Consider the following 20,214-nt stretch of genomic DNA (forward strand, 5'->3'; position numbering starts at 1 on the left):
AGAATATCACAAGAATGGCCATTCTTATGAGATTTTGGTCCAAAATGTTAAAATAAATAAATTATAGGACATATCCTATCTCCTAGAACTGGAAGGGACCTTGAAAGGTCATCGAGTCCAGTCCCCTGCCTTCACTAGCAGGACCAAGTACTGATTTTTGCCCCAGAGATCCCTAAGTGGTCCCCTCCAGGATTGAACTCATAACCCTGGATTTAGCAGGCCAATGCTCAAACCACTGAGCTATTCCTTCCCCCTGAGTGATGTTGGAAATCGCTTAGTATTTTGGCATTGTCTACTCAGAACCCTAGATCTGATTTTACCTCAAACCTGAACCTCCATTAAGACTGATCCAGATCCAGAGCCACTTTGGCTCATGTACAGTCAACTCTAGACTCCAGAGTCAAATAGATTCAGGGACATAGGCTCCGTATTTTGGAAAGAGTCAGGTACTTCCTGCTCAGATTTTGTTGAAATTCTGCGGAGGCAGATTATTCCATCACAGCTGTTCAGTCCTTTGGTATTGGATAGAACATAATTTCTCACATAGCAATAACTCTGTCTTTTTCTCTATTACATACATTCTGTCCTGTGTGAAGTAGGGCATGGGTTAATTGCCATTTACTTTCTCCAAACAGTGACATTTGAATTGAAGGTGTGCGCATTATACCATATTATAGTATTAGAGCCTTAATTTGACACTTTGAGCTCACTCCTCACTGTGGTCACTCTGTGCCATTGTGAAGGCGTAAAATCAGTGAAAAGTGTTTCAAGCATGCAGTTTGAGATTTCTCAGCATCTGTGTTCTACTCTTGTTCTTTCTTTTATTAAAAATGAATATTTTTATTATCTTATGAAGGAAAACAGAATATAACAGAAAAACATTCAGAAATATTGCAAAACAGCACAGGAGTGTGTGTGTGTGTGTGTGTGTGTGTGTGTGTAAAATTAACATCTAACACAAACAAAATACAAGAAAGCAGGTTACAAATCCCATCAATTTCCTTATTCAGCCATGCACATATTCCCAAGAAACATGTCCATAGCTCCCGCGATTTCTGAAGTCAATTGTTTATTTGGAAAGAGCTTGACCAAGTTTCAGTCCTGACATACTGATTTTTTAGCCAGTTTTAAACTCTGGCCAAAATCAATGCCTCCAGCCAAGGAACACAGTACAGCGCTCAGGAGCGGCTGAAAAGGTGGCCTTTTTGTTAGCCTGATTTAGTGCATGCTGTATCCTAGGGGGCATCCCCTGCCCACAGTTGCACCAACTGCCGTCAGTCCCATGCAGCTGATATAGGAGCTAGGGATCAGCAAAGCATAGGAAAGTCCTAGCCATTTACCGCCTTTCCCTGTGCTAGCACCAAGGCGGTGGGTGGGAGGGGTTAGGAAGCACTGGGCCTGCTGTCAGTGAAGGCTCAATCTCCAGGAGGGTAATTCTCCCATGGCTACGTTGGCTTTAGGTCCACAATCCTCCAGCAGTGCAGCACAAAGATCTGGGCTTCCATCTCTTAGGAGTCATACAAGCCTATAATAGAAAAGCCTCGTGTTCCCAAATTTTAAGCACTTGAGTCATCCCATTGAACTCCAGAGGAAAAATCACATACTTAAAATTAAGCATATGCATCTTTGCAGGATCAAGGCCTCACTTTTCTAACTTTTTCCAAAGCCCATCTACATTCCTAGCTTCTCTTTTCTGAATTTTTTTACTAATTCTCCACTATTCTTTCACTAACACAGTGCCAAGATTTGTGCATGGAAAACCCCTGGTATTGTGGTCTCACCATCCCTATACATATTCACACATCCCAGTTATCAGTTTTATTTTCTATTTTATTTACTTTTGTTTAAATACATTTTTTGTTGTGCAAATGATGAGTGAATAGCATTTGGGTAGAGTCAAGCATAATTCCCAAAGGTGGTGGTTAAGATTTTCTTAATTCCTTTCTTTACTGAAGCAAGATATTGTGCTGATTATCTGTTTTGGAGTGTTTTATGGTAGGTCCTATCTTCAGGGTTGTTAAGGTATAATGTGAACAACACCAAATCTAATACTGATCTCTGTGGACCTCTGCTTCCCACCTCCCTCCGTGATCTGTACCCATTTATGAATACCCTGTTCTTGAGCAGTTGTTTATCCTGTTATCCACTGTCAGTAACATCCTTATTAACCTTATATACTATTCTGAATGCTGTATTGTATCAAATACTTGCTTGAAGTCCAAAGTATGTGGCTTTATTCCTGTTAACTCTCATCGTCTCTTCCTCAATCAGATTTGTGTAGCAGATTTATCCTTTATGTATCCATGGTGACTTCCTGTTTCCAGTATATGCTTGTCCATGTGTTCTGCTTTGTCCATAATATAAACAACTCTTGATTTTCTTGTCCATATTGAAGTTAGGCGTATGTCTGTTGTCTTCCAGCTGCTCTTTCTCCTGTACTCAAATTACTAGGTCCATATGATGATACAGATAATTCTTTAATTTATGCTATTTCATATTAAGGCAACAGCCTAAGTCACTGTTTTAAAAAAATCAACTCAACATTTATATACATGAACAAAAATAAATCTTTTCCATAACAGACTAGTTAACTAATTTGTTACTAGTCTGATGAGAATTTTTTATCTATTTATACATTTCGAGGTTAGATGTTAAATGAGTTGTACTTTATACATATGGTTTACAAAGGAAGCTCAATCATTTCTACAAGTATTCCTTCTTTAAAGAAATAGGAACAAACACAATTTCTATGTAAAATACTACTTAAAGCATCCATTTCAGAACTTTTTGGAACTTACTCACAGTGCATTTGAAAAAAAATGTTTTAAATTATCAACATGAATAATATAGCTTAAATTTTTTTCTGTAGAAGGTCCTTTAAGCAAATTACGTATATTATCCAGAGGTGGGCTAAGAAGGTAGTTTCCCTTAGCCTAGGGGAAGGATTAGATTTAGGTTAACACTTAAAATTCAGTTCCAGAGTGGACGAGGGTTATGGTTCATATGTGATTAGGCTGAAATCTTGCAAGCTGTTCCCCTGGTGCTTCTGCAATTTTGTGTTGTATTGAAACCAGATTAGAAAGACTAGCCTCCTTCCAGTTTGGATGTGGGGATTTGAGGGCAAACCCTCTGCCCTCTTTCCGCCACAAGAAGATGAGGGTAGAAATCAGATCTGACGTTCCATTTGGACCTCTCCCTGATAATATAATCCAAACAACTTTTTTTTAAAAACAATTGCGTACACAATATATACCTCCATATGGAATATAAATAAAAAATCCAAATGCGCTCTCACAGAGAAAAACACTTGGATATTGCACTTTTGTATATATGGTTTTATTTGGATTTTAATTGTATAACAGCCATGTTGTCACACCTATGCACATTTCCATGCCCAGTATATGCAATCCACCAAAACCAATATTATATAGATATCTTTCCGTTCTAATTCATTTGAATTAATAATGATAAAGAAAAACTAGTGTCAAGCTGTGGATCCTATCCTGTTCCTATTAAAGTCCTTGGGAACTTCAGTGTAAGCAGGATCTGGACGCTCTGTCCTTAATCTACAATGTATTGCTTATTAGTTGCATCATCTATAGTATTTAAAATTGCAAGTTGGTTTTGGGGGGTGGGGGGGACCAACAAAGGAGATTTGAATGTAAAAATGTCAACTCCTCCCCCCCCCATACAAATACAGTTGCTTTAAGCAGAGGATAACATCTACTATGAATAAACCAAACTGCTTGTAAAAACAGTATCTTGCTGCTATTCTTCTAGGCTCTCTTCAGCGTAGACAAATTTAACAGCTTCCTCTTCAATAAAATGATACACTAAGGTTAATTATAGTGCAGGAGCACCACAAGGTATGATTTGTCTTCTCAGCATCTGTCACATTCAAAAAGAACATGATGGGTGCACCTGGAATGAGAATACTTGGATCACAACATTAAAGTAGGGAAGGGGAAGGACAGTCTAGTGATTAAAGCAAAGAACTGGGAGTCAGGAGATGGTTCTATTCTCAGTGCTACCATAAGCTTCATGGGTGCCCTTGGGTATGTTATTAAACCTGTCAGTGCCTCTGTCTCCCAGCAGTAAAATGTGGATAGTACTTCACATCGGGGATGTTAGGAGAATCGATTAATTAATGTTAGTACTGCAATCTGAGAACTGTGTATTGAGGAGACTATAGAAGTGCAACCAATTGTTGTTGTTAGTTATGTACTATACTTTTAGCCCTTGATTTTTATTCCTAAAGGAATATTTGCAATTATATTCCGTTATGTTGACCAAGATGTAAGAAAACTCCCCTGTATATTTCACAGGCAGATGATGCATGACTTTGGGAAGAGGTGAATCCTCCACATGCACTCTCTTGGATGGGGAGTGGTTAGGGTTGAAGAATCAGCAGGGGCAGGGCCCTTCAAATGAAGGTAGACAGAGGATCCATGAGCCAAAAGGGGCCAGTTCCTGTATTTGTTAGTCATCTTCCCACATGCATCATGCTGCCATTGACTGCCTTCCCATCCACTGTACATACTCCCTCCCTCCATGATGTCTAACAGCCACAGAAGGGAGAATTACCACTGTTTGGTGCGGCAGTATCTTATGCTGCATTTTGCAAGCATGTGTCTCCCCATCCTTGACCCCTTCTGCCCACACCCAAAGCTAACATATGTCACAGAGAGCCCACAGATGGATCCATGGTGGGGGAGAGAAGGTATGATCAGTAGACACTGTTCCCTTCAGTGCAACTCTCCTACCCCATTAGCAACAGATTTTCTTTGAAGTTGTTCTCCTCCGCACTGCAGCAGATGGGAATATATGGATTTATTTTATAGCAGGAAAAGTAAAGCCTCTATAGGTATCACAAGATGTTTTAAAATATTTTGCCAAGACCCTGCCTCCTGGGATGTGTATGGCAGACAGGAGCAAACGCACACACTGTAACTCTGGAAGGGTCACAGTTTGGATGGTAGGAGAGTCGCCATGTCATGCTGTATGAATTGTGTTCTCAAGGGAAATTAATGTTGCTCTGAGCAGAAGTAATTTTCAAAGGAGACTGTCAGAAAATCCACAGGTTTCTAAACTGTGGCTTTTACCCTTTTTGGAAGGTAGAATGCAGCCGCCATGAGAAGGTGCCGGTAGTAAACTATCCATGAGTTGACCAGGCTGATGGGGAAAGGACAGCCCAAATAGCATGTGGAAGGAAATGTGTTTTGTGCAGCTGTCCCAGGATCCTCAAGGAATTTCTAGCAGACCATCAGGCTCAGCCAAATTCCCTTACCCTCCTTGACACAGCCACTCTATTACTGTTATTAGCCCATTTCCTCAACCAAACGTCCACTGACTCTAAACCTGCTCTCATTGAAGTAGTGGGGGCAGGACTGGTCCCATTCATTTCAGTGACATTTGTCTGAATCAGGATTGAATAATAACTGGGAACTGTATTTTGCCATCCATTTTAAATCTGATTTCTCCATTGACAGACTGTGTCAAGACCTCAGGATTTGATCCATTATCAATAATTGAAACTGTGTATCTGATTCCACATGTAGGTCAGTGTCGCTCCTGTATTATGTACTTGGATTTTATAGCTGCAGATATTGCATAAAACTAAAAAGTTATTTTTATCATCCAGTTATGGTATATTTTCAAGTGCTGAGTAGCTGCTACACAAGGATGATTAGTGAAGAAGTGTACATGAAAAATCCTGCCTATGTGTATCCAGATTGCCATATCTACAAATGGACATTTAGCATTCCTATCTCTAGGCAAACAAATGTTAGGAAATATAGATATTGTCATCATAAGTGTATTATTACATTGGGCTCTATCCATTTTCCGCTTCCACAGAGCTTCACTTCTCATCCATGTGCAGATTACCATGTTAACAGGTCTGCTAGCTTCTGGAGAAGAAAGTCTATTTCTTTTTTCATCAGGAACATTTCCTTCTTAACCAGAAAAAATAGAATAAATATAAAATAACTGAAGTATACTTTCCGTGAAGAGTACATAAAAATCTTTTAACTCTGCAGCTATTTAAAACTGCTGCACATTGGCTTCTTGTGTGATCATCAGCATTGCCAGCCCTACATGTTCAGGAGTCAGGCTTCAAAATACCAAAATTTGCATAAAAGTCAGAATATATTTTTAAATACATTTGGAGGTTTTGTTGTTTGCCTTCTGATTTTAGAATCCTTAGGGTTCATGTGTTTAAGGTTTTTTTTCTGCAACCATAAAGGCTAGAAACTTTTTCTTCAAATGAAAGTTGAAAATCTAATGCTTCCAGGAGCTGGGTCTTTAAGAAAAACATACGCTAATACAAGACTCACTGGAAAAATTGCAAGAGTTGGTAATAATGGATTATTTCTCCCTCTAATGGCTGACTAGTCCTGATGAGCATACCACCAGCTACTTATTGACATCTAACGGAATTACTACTTTAGCTCAGCTGTCGCGGGCTTATGCTTTTGATGCTAAAGTTCTCTGGTTCAGGGCCTGCTTGAGTACCCATATTGTTTATGTATATGGCCATGTCCTCATTACACCACTTTCATCTTTATCAGTCTACCTGTACTACAGTGCTGCTGGATTTTGGTATTAATTTCATTTAACTATATTACAAACTCTATAGGCTTCTAATATTAGAGAAGAAGAAGAGCACCTTATCAGTCTGCTTCTATTACATTTCTAAGATTCTACAGTATACTATACTTTTGCTAATTTAATACACAACATAATTAAATACAAGGAGTCTGTACAGCATCATGTGCACATTGTTTTAAACTTATTGTGTGGTGGATTTGGGCTGGGTGGATTGTCTAGAAGTCCCCAGCTATAAACACCTTCTAGAACTGCATGGGTTTATTAGTAGTGGAAGGAGCTTTATCACATCCACTTACCATAGGGAGCTTACCTTAGATGACATAAAAGGGATCAAACTCATCCTTTCAATGCTGGGACAGGAGAGATTAGATGTGCTGTAGAGTGGCATGCTTGGCCCTATGCAAGAAGGAGAACCTAATTTTGTTTTGTAATAACCTCCTGCTGGTTATGAGCAGAATTAATGGATTCAAGAAGGAGGTACATCTAGTCCTCTTTGGTCTGAAGCAGAGTGGGCATGCCACAGGACCTTAAGGCAAAATCCTCAGGGTTCGGAACTGAGCTTGGAAGATCCATCTCCCATATAAACTCGAGGAGTCTCTGTATTCAGATGTCATCAGATATGTCTTCAGTCTGTGGTTCCTGCCAATGGGAAATGGATTAATACATTGTCATGACTGTGTTATTTTTCTACGCAAGAAAATAAAAACATAAGTGATAAGTGATGATAAACATTTGACACAGACAAAAGCAGCCAAGTAAGGAAAAGAAAAGGTCAACTGTACAAAGATATGATATCTATCTGTAAGCAGAGTCAGGATGAGCTCTACCCTGACATCTGGTGGTGAATTATGGCAAGGGTGGAAAAGAACTTCAGGGGCTGATCTTGTTTGCATAGGCACACCCACCCGCCTAGCCTGGGACAACAACAACTGAAAGTGGTTACCTTGGCTGGTGTGGGATCCCCAGTTTCTCTGTTATTGGGGCAGGAAGAATAAAGTATTGTTACCCTGATTCTGTGAATCAAGGCCAGCAGAACTGTTGTATGACAGAGGGACTCACCAGTAACTAAGTAGCACTCGCTAGACAGTGAATTGAGAGAGGTTGGGAACAGGTATGTGTACCTGATGGTATGCCCCCGCCTCTTTGAGGGCCTGGAACACCAATTACACTACCCCCCTCTCCACTGTTGAATAGCAGAGCTAAGTTTGCTTCCATTAGGAGTCTAGCTAGAAGTTGCTGAACTGAATTCACTTTGGGCCAATGGTGCACCAGCACTGGGGCTCCCCTACTACAAGCTGAAATCACTAAAAGAGCTAAAATTGCTGAGCTGAGATCACTGAGTGCTGTGTTAACCAGTGGGGGAGCCTGAAGAAATATTGCTAAGCAGCTGGCAGAGCCAAGCAGTTTGTGGGATGGTTGGAGCGGCCCATGGAACAGCGACTGGAGCGGCTCAGAGTGGAGCTGAGCCATTTGCGGGGGCAGCTGGAGCGGTTCATGGAACGGCTGGTGGAGTGGAGCGGCTGGCAGAGCTGAGCAGTTTGTGGGACGGTTGGAGCGGCCCAAGGAACGGGGAGCAGAGCGGAGCAGTTTGTGGGGACGGCTGGAGGAGTGGAGCGGCGCAGCTGGTAGAGCGGAGCCATTCGTGGTAAAAGCTGCAGCAGAACTCTATGGAGAGGTGGGGCAGTCGGCCTCGGACCACATAAGGTGCCCCTTAACATCCTGTGTCCCCCCCCCTCCATTTCCACCCAGGCTGGTGGGGGGGTAAAACTCTGCAGATAAACTTTTGAACTCTGGGGCGGCACTGACCAGGGACAGAGACTTTGGGGTTGTTGGACTTTGGGGTGATTGGACTTAAGACCCTGAGGGGAAAAGGACACTGCCAAACTTACTTGGAGGTGGGTCTTTTGCTTATGGTTTGTGTTATGAATCCTGTTTGTGGTGTTTCCCCAACATAATGCCGCATTGTTTCCCTCCTTTATTAAAAGGCTTTTGGCAACACTCAGACTCCGTGCTTGCGAGAGGGGAAGTATTGCCTCCGTGCTTGCGTGAGGGGAAGAGGCGCCCGGGGGGGGTATGTAATTGTCCCAGGTCACTGGGTGGGGGCTCGAGACGGTTTTGCATTGCGTTATTGAAACGGAATCCCTAGATACTGAACCCGGCCCTTGTTGCTCCCAACTCAGAGGGGCAGAAGGGTTACATTTTTATAAATTAAATGAGAATAAGGCATTTACAGGCCTCATTTAAAGAAAACACAAGGTAAAACTGTAAACTCCCTTTAAGGTTCAGAAATCCACATGTGAGCTCAGGGGCTTTGGGAAGCAATGTAGATTTTATTGTAATTTGTTTAAAGTGGGTCATTTCAGTGTTTTACTCTTTCCTGACTTCTCACTAGGGCTGTGAGACTTTTATTGATTGATTGATTGGTTCACTGGCCAAATTGAAAACATTAAAAAATTGTTTCCAAAACAAAATTTCAGTTTTCTTAGGGGAAAAAACCCAATGTCCTTCCCCCAAAAATAACCCACCAAAGTTCATTTGGGGTCAGTTAAAAGGTTTTGTTTTCTGGTATTTAGGAAATGCCATTCACAAAACTGTAAGAGGAGGTTGGGGAGCCCGGTTCCTTCTTTTACCATATAGCCCAGTAGTTTCAGTCCCTGCTCCAATTAATAGTTAATATTCAGAGCACTGATCTGCATGTGGGAGATCCAAGTTCCAATCCGTGTTCTGAATCCTGCAGAGTGGGGACTTGAACCTGGTTCTTCCACAAACCAGGTGGGTGCTCTATCCCACAGGGCTTTAGGATAAAGGGCGGGGGAGGGGAATCCTGGCCAACTCCTGTTCTTTGAGTGGTGCCTAAGTGAATCTTGCTGGAAGAGAAATTTGTCCAAAAATATTCAGTGAATTTATGTCAAATTCACAAATATTTTCAGTCAACCCAAACCTGCATACCTGGCCAAAAAATTTCCCCCAGCTCTACCTACCATAACTTTTCTAAAACACTATGTCTTTATTCAGCTGACATTTTCAAGGAAGATAATCCAAACATCAACAAAAATATTGAACAAAACAGTTCCATAAATCAGCACATCTCTAGTTAGTGTTTTTAATCTAAGGGATAGATTTATTTTTCCTAAGGCAGATTTTGACCATCATCCCACACATTCTTTTGTCTTTACTAAACAACTACTCACCTGCTGTATCAGTTACAGTAGTTGAGTTTTATTATTTCAGTCGTTTAGTCAGTTTTGCCTTTGGAATATAAATAAAAATAATCTTAGTTTGCTATCCCCTTCCATCCAAGAATCTCAAGTACTTTTGCTAACTTTAATTTAAACCTCATAAGCATACTAGAGAGGCTCTGTAGGGAAGCATTATCAGACGTCTTTGCACTGTGAGAAAGGTTAAGTGACGTTCCCCCAAGTCACATAAGAAATCTCTGACAGAGGTGGAAACTGAATTCAGGAGTCCTGGTGTGGAGACCCGGGCTTTGATCACTAGACAACAGTACTTTGCCCTGAAAAAGCAGAGTTTCTTTTTCAAAAATTTTAATGGTATTTTAAACAAGATCCCAAGGATGTTTGGTGCCTCTTTGGTTAACTGAGACATGTCTTGAAAGTCTTCCATGTCGCCAAATATCCTATCATTACATTGTGATAGGGAGCATTCTTTTTTACCTCATTCATTGCTGTTGGTTTGATATCTGGCTTTACCTTATAATTGTGCTGTTAATCAACACTGCTCAAACATATATTTAGTTTTGTTCTTGTGCTGCCTAAATGGAAGAGTGTCTCACTTTTGGCACTACATAACATTTGTGTTTATTCATTTTCTCTTCCTCTATTTTTCTCCTATCTGTTTTTCCCCTTTTTTCCTATCTTGAGATTGCTTGGAATCCGGGTGGATTTGATTTAAATCAAATCGATTTAAATCATGATTTAAATCACTAGTCAGGAAGACTCGATTTAATCCTGGTTTTCTACATAAAAGTGCATTTTTGTTGGTTGTTATAACCTTAATACATACTCTTCACAACACAGAGCTAGATGTAGGTTTCATTTTTAGAAAGTACACACTATACATTTTTAAAGTGATTTATTTTGAAAACTTTTCAGATTAGTTTTACTGCTATATCAGAAAATGAATGACTGTTTGGTTATTTAATTTACCAAAGGTAATTGAAGCAGATATTTATGAAGTCATTGAGAGATGAACTATCTCCAATTCAACAGGTTAATCATTAATATTTGGAGGATTTTCTTGCCATGCTGTATTAGGAGGAGAACATCACCAGACAGACATTTAAATTGTTTTATTTAACTAAAACAACAATGTTATGTATTCTGGATTTTTTTCTTCAACAGCAAACTTATAATATTTTAACAAAACAAGCATATGAATTTTTGAATTTAGTTAAACATTCAAGTTTTTTAAAATCATGGTTATTTTTGTTAAAAACAATGTTAACTAAAATAGTTAAATGAAATATTAAAAAAAATTAAATCTACTATGTCAGCCAGGTCAACACGAGAAACTTAAAATATTGGCTTCTGCAGCTAACTCAGTCGTCTTCACCTTCATTTTCCTGTTTGTTCATAATCTGGAAAAGAAAAACAAGCATTCCTCCTTTTTCAGGTCCCAAACAGTTTCTCAATTTGGAATGAATTAGTCCAAAGGAAGAAATATTCTTTCTACACCAGCAGAAGAAGCTACTGCTGTTAAAAGTGAGATTATCACTTCAACGGTCTCCGAATCCAAGTGCTTAAGTGACTTCCACCAGTTCACTGGTGTGACTTTCTTTAAAACATCATCAGCAAACATATATTTCTTGAATGGTTCACCCTTAGCTCTAAAGTTTATTATAGTTGGCATTATGGAGGGATGATTGCTGGATGTCCATGTGATAGCCAACTCCTCTTCTTCAGGAGTTAAGATTTGACCCTGGTACCGAGTATTGAGAATAATTGCAAGAAAATGAGCTGGAAATAGTGCTTGTCCCATTCGTTTTTTTAATGCTTGTAATTTAACTCTGTCATTGTATATTTCTCTTTTTAAGATCTCACTCAGTTCCTGCCAGATTTCAACAGCATCAGCAATAAAACCGCTATTTCCCTGCATTTTGTTCAAGGCTACAGAAATAGGCTTCAGGGTACTCAGCATGTGTTCAACATTTCTCTTAAGTCTGATGTTGAGAACTTTGGCTGTCACAGTGCCATCTATTTTTTCACGATTTTGTTTACAAAGAGTCATCAGATTAGGCCAGTTCTTGATATAGTGCTCAAAACAGTCCACTACTGAGTTCCATCACATGTCTTGCGGGAGAATTAGCTTGGTTCCTCCCACTTTTTTCAGAGCAGCTGCAGCAAAGTGGTTGTTACGGAAGTATTTTGCAATTTCAACAACATTAGCCTTTATTTTTGGAACACTGAAGTCTTTGGCTAGGAGGTGCATCAAATGAGCACTGCAACTGTATGTTATTAGCTTGGGACTCTCTTCTAAATAATTTCTTCTCATCTTGGAGACATTGTGACCAAGCTGCCTACTAGACATTTGAAATTTTTTTCACAGTTTGTTATAGCTTTTACTGCTACTTCTTGTAAGTATTCTGTTGTGTGTGCATTTCCTGATGTATCAGTTGCTTCTTTAAGGAAGACATTCCCTTCTTCTGTTGTCACATAAGCATATACAACAGGATTATTGTGAACATCGTTCCACCCATCAAGACTCAGGTTAACAATTTCACCCTCTAGACCTTTTGCATGCTGCCCAATTTCTCTTTCATACACTTTATCCAGCAATTTGCCTGCGACATCTGCTCTGTTGGGTGGACTGTATCCTGGCCTTAATGACTGAACCATGTTAATGAAGTGTGGGTTCTCAATAATACAGAAAGGAGAGTTTGTTGCATAAACAAACCGGGCAATTTTTTCACCAAGTATCTCCTTTTGTAATCTGCTGGTTCTTATCACAAACTTATCTATGGTTGTTTCTGGATTATGGAGATTTTTTTTCTTTTTGCTACAGGTGATATACTGTGGCTATGTGATATACATGATGTGACTGAAATACTATCATTGGCAGATAACTCTGAAACTATAGAAAATGATAGTGATCTTGAAGGTGGATAGTCTTCAGAATCCTGTATGTTGAGGATGGATTCTCCTAAACAAAATAAGTCAATACAGTTATTTAATTATTATTACCATACTGCTCATTTACTATTACTCATTGCATTCACTGGCACTCGGTACTACTTTAAAGGTGAATTTGTAAAAGGAAGATCTTCCTATTTAAGCTATTTATTTTTTTATCACAACTGTATCTAAAATGCTAGTACCATAGAGGAACAACTATATTTTTTGCTCAAACATGAGAATTCAAGAATAGTCCAGAAGGAAGACAGGCAGTCCTTAAAAGAGAAGTATGACATAAAAAAAGGTTTACCAACGTGAAGATCCTGCATGTTCAGATATGTTCCTTTCCTTATCTTCAACGCAGCTTCCTCCTGAGAAGGAACGCTTCTCATGATGTGGTTTCATTCGGGCAACCAGGCCTTGCATTTCTTTGTTGCACTGTTTGTATTTTGCACGCATGCCTGTCTTACCCACAGGTAGAGGAACTTCATTAAAATATTCGCAAACTTTTACAGCCTGCTGCCATTATATGTTTTCCCTTCTAGTGAGAGAATGGTATGGTAGATTTCAAATCCATGAAGGCTACACTCAGAAAGACCTCAAGACTTCTAGAATATGCTGCTCAAACAGTTTCACATTTGTTTCTACTGCCTGTCCCTCCCTTCTCACATTTATCTCTAGACTTCTTCTCCTTCTCCAGATCTATTCTGCCCCCAACAATCTTCTATTCATTGAACTTTTTGAAATTTTGCACTTTTAGAGAGAGGTAAGGGATTGACTCTGTGTACACAAATTTTCAGAGAGGGACAATAGGGTTGAGGTCTGCTATTTCTCACCTCTATATATTTATTTATTTAAAAACATTTTTGCTGTTAACAAGCATATCTCTGGAGACACAAATGCAGAGTTTGAGAACTGCAAAACTAAGCATCTCTGATGGTATTTTCTAGACTGAGCAATGAGTCCCATTGGGTAGATAGAAAGATTAACCCAAATAATCTATACAGAAGCCTCTAGAACCCCATAAGATTGGGTCCCTAATCCATGAACTATTGGAACTCATTTACAAAACTTTTCTTGAACATTACATGAATATATTGTCTCATACTATAGAATTACAATTTATAATCCCTATTCCATGATGAGATATCTTTGAGCTATAATAAAAAGAACAGGAGTACTTGTGGCACCTTAGAGACTAACAAATTTATTAGAGCATAAGCTTTCGTGGACTACAGCCCACTTCTTTGGATATGCGGAAGTGGGCTGTAGTCCACGAAAGCTTATGCTCTAATAAATTTGTTAGTCTCTAAGGTGCCACAAGTACTCCTGTTCTTTTTGCGGATACAGACTAACACGGCTGCTACTCTGAAATTTGAGCTATAATGTATCTTAATTAAAACTACCTATAGATAGGTTTTTCCCCTCAAAACTGTTTTTTTTTATTATTCGTTGATTTTTATCTACCCTACTTGGAATTTCCTCTGACTTTTCATTTTAAATAGGCAATGGGTAGACTATGGCAAAGCACTTAGTCACAGTCAACGCTTAATCGCATAATTAATTTTAAGCATGATGCCTAAGTCTCACTGAAGGTTAGGCAAGTATGACTGAATGCCTTTCCTGAATTCCTTTATTGGGAGTTGAGGATGCTCATCCCCTCGTACCAGATGCTCACCACCTTGCAGGATCCCAGTCTTGAAGGAGATTTAGACTTTGAACACAGTTTTCACATCCATTTTTAGCCCTGCACTACTTGAGTCTCTAGCAGCCCAATGACATTTTCCCTGGTTCTTAAAAATTCACCCCTTTATTCCCAAGCTCAAGTGAATGTTTCAATCTCTTTCACTTTCATAAGATTACAAACCATATACTTTAAGTGATTGCAAGGGAGAGTGCTTAAGTCTATAGCTGGCACTGGCATTTTTAGGCAAGCTTGCAAAGCTATTTTTTTGCTGTACTCCCTCTCACTCAAAAATATAACCAATTCCTGTCTGCCATGAATGACTATGCACAGGGCTGGCCTGAGGACACAAAAAGTATCTGGATTTTCTTTAAATAAAAATGTTTTTGGTTGAATGCAATTCTGAGTCTTTTTGAGCATGTTCAGATTTTTAAGAAGAGTTTGCAAAGTGAAAATAAGATCTACACTCTACTTTAGGCTGTTTAACAGTCTAACGTTGCCTTCACAGGTACCGATTGAATTATCCAGGCAACACTAGATTTCACACGGATCTGAAATAACAGGTTACCACTCTCTTGAATCCTCACTATAGCTGATAAGTCCCTGATAGCTTCCACAATGCAAAGTTGTAAAGAGAGGAGGGCAGGAAATTGTGAAACACACACAGACAACTGGACTATCTGGAATTATCTGGATTTCTTTCAATAGAGAAAAAGCTGAAAGAAAAGCAGTGGATCTGCTAATCGAACAATAGCTCTGGTTAGGGAGATTCTTTGAGTGGCATAGAGGGGAAATCTCTGTGCTCCAGGGATGTTGCCTTTATGATCACCTAGATCACTTGAAAAGCCGAAGGTCCTTAAAGTAATAAAGAATTGGGCCCTGAGTGTCATAGATAACTTGGAAGGAACCGAAGGGTCCCTCTAATTTTCATAGCTACTTAGATGCTGGATTTATTTTTATCACAAATAAATGCACACAACACGGTATTTTTGTATTTCTATCTTCCTTGATATATAGGTACAAGTTGCTGCTGCTTTCTCTTAGCCAACAGTAAACTCAATTGAACAGCTTTACATTGGCCCTGCAGCTGCAGGGAGGAGGTGGATCCGGGTCATATTTGAGCTTCAAGCTACCCTTTTTAAGACACAGCTAGAGAAACTAGATGTAATGACATCCAGTAGGCACTGATCCTTGCTCCCAACATGTTCGCAATTCACACACAGTTGGCAGCAGCAGCTCTATCCTTATTAAACTCAACAGCTCACAGGTGTTCAAAGGAAAAGAAAATTTACCAATTCCAAACCTCTCGCTTAAAAAAAGTACCCTGCAAAGAAGAAAAGCAGACTCCTCTGCAGGCCCTTTGAATTCTTTAGTGTTCTTAAAATACAAACAAGCTAAAATGGAGGACATTGAAATAACCACTTAGTAAAAGTGCACATATGCAATCTCCAAATTATGCCATGAGGGGGAAAGCGAAGAAAAATAGTTCAGCACAACTTCACAGTTTGCAGGTGTTAACCAGAAAATGCATACTTTGAGTTGAGAACTAGTCGAAGTATTTGTTACAAATAATACCGTGACGGGGTTGGATCACAGAAACCCCCTTGGGAGCTGCCATCCGATTTGCAAAGACTACCTCTGCTCCTGTTTTCCCTGCCAGCTCAGGACTGCAGGTTTACCTGAAAACAGCTCACAGAAGTGTGCTTGTCTTTAGCACTCAGATGCCCAACTCCCAATGGGGTCTAAACCCAAATAAATCCGTTTTACCCTGTATAAAGCTTATACAGGGTAAACTCATAAATTGTTCGCCCTCTATAACACTGATAGAGAGATATGCACAGTTGTTTGCTCTCCCAGGTATTAATACATACTCTGAGTTAATAAGTAAAAAGTGATTTTATTAAATAGAGAAAGTAGGATTTAAGTAGTTCCAAGTAGTAACAGACAGAACAAAGTAAGGCACCAAGCAAAATAAAATAAAACACGCAAATCTATGTCTAATCAAACTGAATACAGATAATCTCACCCTCAGAGATGCTTCAGTAAGTTTTTTCTCAGACTGGACGCCTTCCAGGCCTGGGCACAATTCTTTCCCCTGGTACAGCTCTTGTTGCAGCTCAGGTGATAGCTAGGGGATTCTTCATGATGGCTCCTCTCTCTCTCTCTTTGTTCTGTTCCACCCCTTTATATATCTTTTGCATAAGGCGGGAACCCTTTGTCCCTCTGGGTTTCCCCACCCTTTCCCCCCACTGGAAAAGCACCAGGTTAAAGATGGATTCCAGTTCAAGTGACATGATCACATGTCACTGCAAGACTTCATTGCCCACTTGCCAGCACACACATATACAGGAAGACTCACAGGTAAACACAGCCATTTGCAGACAATGGTCCTGGTTAATGGGAGTCATCAAGATTCCAAACCACCATTAATGGCCCACACTTTGCATAATTACAATAGGCCCTCAGAGTTATATTTTATATTTCTAGTTTTAGATACAAGAGTGGTACATTTATACAAATAGGATGATCACACTCAGTAGATTATAAGCTTTGTAATGATACCTTACAAGAGACCTTTTGCATGAAGCATATTCCAGTTACATTATATTCACTTATTATCATGTTTTTATAAAACCATATAGACTGCACAACGTCACAAATACTCGTTACGAATCTAGGCTCTCCTCCTTCAAACGTTTACCCACATCAATAGAACCACTCACAGTGGTAAGTACTACTGCACCCAGGAGTAGCTGTGGACAAGATCAGGCTCTTATCTGCTGTTTTTCATTAGGGAATCCCAAGCCAACCCCATTTACTTCCATTTGTAAGAATTTTCCCAAGTAATTTGACTGGCTATGTGTGTTGTGTGGTTAGTTACATAAGTCACATGGTATTGCTTCTGCTCCATCACTGGATGACTGAAATGTTTTAAACTGGAGAAAAATAAAAAGGAAATAACAAGCAGTGCACTTCTGCTGTACATTTTCACATAAACATTCACTCTTCCATTTGTGAAACTTTGGGTAGTGCTCTTGGTTGGTGAAACCAAGAAGTGCTCTTAATCTTATCTACTTCGAACTAGACAGACCAAACTAAGATATTTAGACATTTTCTCCCCTACAAAAAAGGTAATGAGAAACAAAAATACTGGCAGGTCCTATAGTCTAATGATCTCCCTGAATTTGCGGTATCCAGATTTGATCCCAAGTTTTCCAGGCCACGTGGGGCTGAGATTGCTACGCAGGAAGCAGGCCAAGGTTCTCAGAAGAGGAAGCTTTTTGCTTTACTCTTAAGTAATCATGGCACTCAATCAGGGCCGGCTCCAGGCACCAGCCGACCAAGCATATGCTTGGGGCGGCACCTTGGAAGGGGCGGCCAATCTTGGGGTGGCGGGGGGCGCTCGGGGTTTTTTGATTTTTTGGTTCGGTGGGGCGGCACTTGAGGTTTTTTGTTTCTTTGTTTTTGTTTCAGCGGCGCGGCACTGGGGGGACGGGGGCTGGCACGGTGCTCAGGGGGGCGGGGGCTTTGGTGGCGTGGCACTGGGGCAGGTGGGGGGTTGGGCAGCGCAGCGCTCGGGGGGGACGGGGGTTTGGGCGGCGCTCAGAGGAGGGAGACGGAGGTTGGGGCAGCCCGGAGTGGCGCTGGGGGTCGGGGGTTTGGGCGGCCCGGCGCTCGGGGTTTGCGCGGCGCTCAGGGTGGGGGTTTGGGCAGCCCGGCGTGGCGCTCGGTGGGGGGCGGGGGGTTCGGTGGCGCAGCGCTCGGGGGGGGGGGTGTTACAGCGGGGCGGCGGTCTTTTTTTTTGCCTGGGGCGGCAAAAAAGTTAGAGCCGGCCCTGCACTCAATACTAGATTGTGGGGTGTTTTTTTTTTTAATATTATAGTCTGCACCTAGCAAACATTGTTTGCATGCCTTTACCAGTATAAGTAAAGACAAAATATGCTATATACTGGCCAACATCATATAGTGCCATCACACTGGAGGCCCCTTCCCCCCCCCCCCCCCCCCGTCCCCACCCCCCATCCCCAGTGGTGGAAAGTCAGCCCACTCCACAGTGGATTCCAGAGCCGACCAATGATGTCTCACAAACGGGAGGCACTGGCCAAGGAGGGGTGTTGTAAGGCTAACTGAGAGAACCCCCAGGGAGTGCAGCAATGCAAATACAATCTACTGCTCTCTAAGATGACATTCCTGACAAGTAGCAGCCTTTACTGATGTAGTTGGCAGGGAGTTGCAGTTTTCTCCTCCCTCTACTAGCAGAGGTAAATCAGTCCCCTAGATTGTAAAGTGGCTTGAGAGGAACAGTGAAGATGCTGGAATGTCTAATTTAGGAATTGTCTAAATTTGTAAACGAGGTTGAAATTAGGACCACCGTGACCAGCTAAATTGAGGTAAAATGTGTTACTTGGCATCTAGACTAGGGGAACGGTGGTGGATTAGTAAACTTCAGCCTCATTACCTATCTAGTCAAACCCTTAGAAAAGAAACTGAGGCCTAATTTTCTTTGCTGCAGAGTAATGCTGAGAAGCTACTGCTAATATTTAAGAGGCTATGCTTGGAGTGCTGTTACTAGGTACCTGGGAGATGAAGAAATGTAAAGGTGTAGCTGACACCTGTGCTGTGACAGTAATCAGTTACTGTGATCATGGCAAAATAATCCCAAATGACCAGAGCAAACATGAAATCTTCTTAGAGGGTCACAAGCTATGCTAGTGGATCCTCTGATATGTACTGAGAAGAAAGTTTTAATACACCTCAAGAAGTGAAGCTGGGCACCTTTGGGCATGTCTGTGGTACGAGTGCTATAGCTGCCGCACTGCAGTTGTGCCACTGAATTGGAGCGCAGACTCTTGCTACAGCAAAGGAATTGGTTTTCCAGCACGGCAAGTAAATCCACCCCCTTGAAAGGAGTAGCTAGGACAACAAAAGAAGTCTTCCATCAACCTTGGCATTGTCTATACCAGGGTTTAGATTGGCTTAACCATGTCTCTCGGGGTGAATTTTTCACTCCCCTGAGTGATGTCACTAGGTTGACCAAAGTTTTAGGTGCGGACCACGCCTTACCAACCTTGTTATATCTTGCCAGACTGAGTGTGACTAAACAGGATGGGTTTCTTTTCTGGGAGGTATTAAAAATACTTCAATATTCTACAGTAATGCCCTATACACCACCATAATAATACTATCAGAAATTGTGTAATACTGTATTGCAGTATTTCTTTTATAAACTCTCAGACTGTATGTAAAAGAGACAGCATTGTCACACCACTTTTGACAAGATTACAGGGTTAATTCCAGGATCTGGGCAAGATTTTGGTTAAGAAAATGATTCATAGATTCTAGGACTGGAAGGGACCTCGAGAGGTCATCGAGTCCAGTCCCTTGCCCTCATAGCAGGACCAAATACTGTCTAGACCATCCCTGATAGACATTTATCCAACCTACTCTTAAATATCTCCAGAGATGGAGTTTCCACAACCTCCCTAGGCAGTTTATTGCAGTGTTAAACCACCCTGACAGTTAGGAACTTATTCCTAATGTTCAACCTAAACCTCCCTTGCTGCAGTTTAAGCCCATTGCTTCTTGTTTTATCCTTAGAGGCTAAGATGAGCAAGTTTTCTCCCTCCTCCTTATGACACCCTTTTAGATACCTGAAAACTGCTATCATGTCCCCTCTCAGTCTTCTCTTTTCCAAACTAAACAAACTCAGTTCTTTCAGCCTTCCTTCGTAGGTCATGTTCTCAAGACCTTTAATCATTCTTGTTGCTCTTCTCTGGACCCTCTCCAATT

General features: G+C 40.8%; 1 protein-coding gene across 5 annotated transcripts in view; it reads left to right on the plus strand.

Moving 5' to 3' along the window:
* The window catches only part of DLGAP1 (DLG associated protein 1), a 633,130-nt gene that overhangs the window by 453,442 nt on the left and 159,474 nt on the right, over positions 1-20,214 (plus strand). The window lies entirely within an intron of this gene.

This window comes from Chrysemys picta, chromosome 2 (assembly GCF_011386835.1).
Source record: "Chrysemys picta bellii isolate R12L10 chromosome 2, ASM1138683v2, whole genome shotgun sequence".
Lineage (NCBI taxonomy): Eukaryota > Metazoa > Chordata > Testudines > Emydidae > Chrysemys > Chrysemys picta.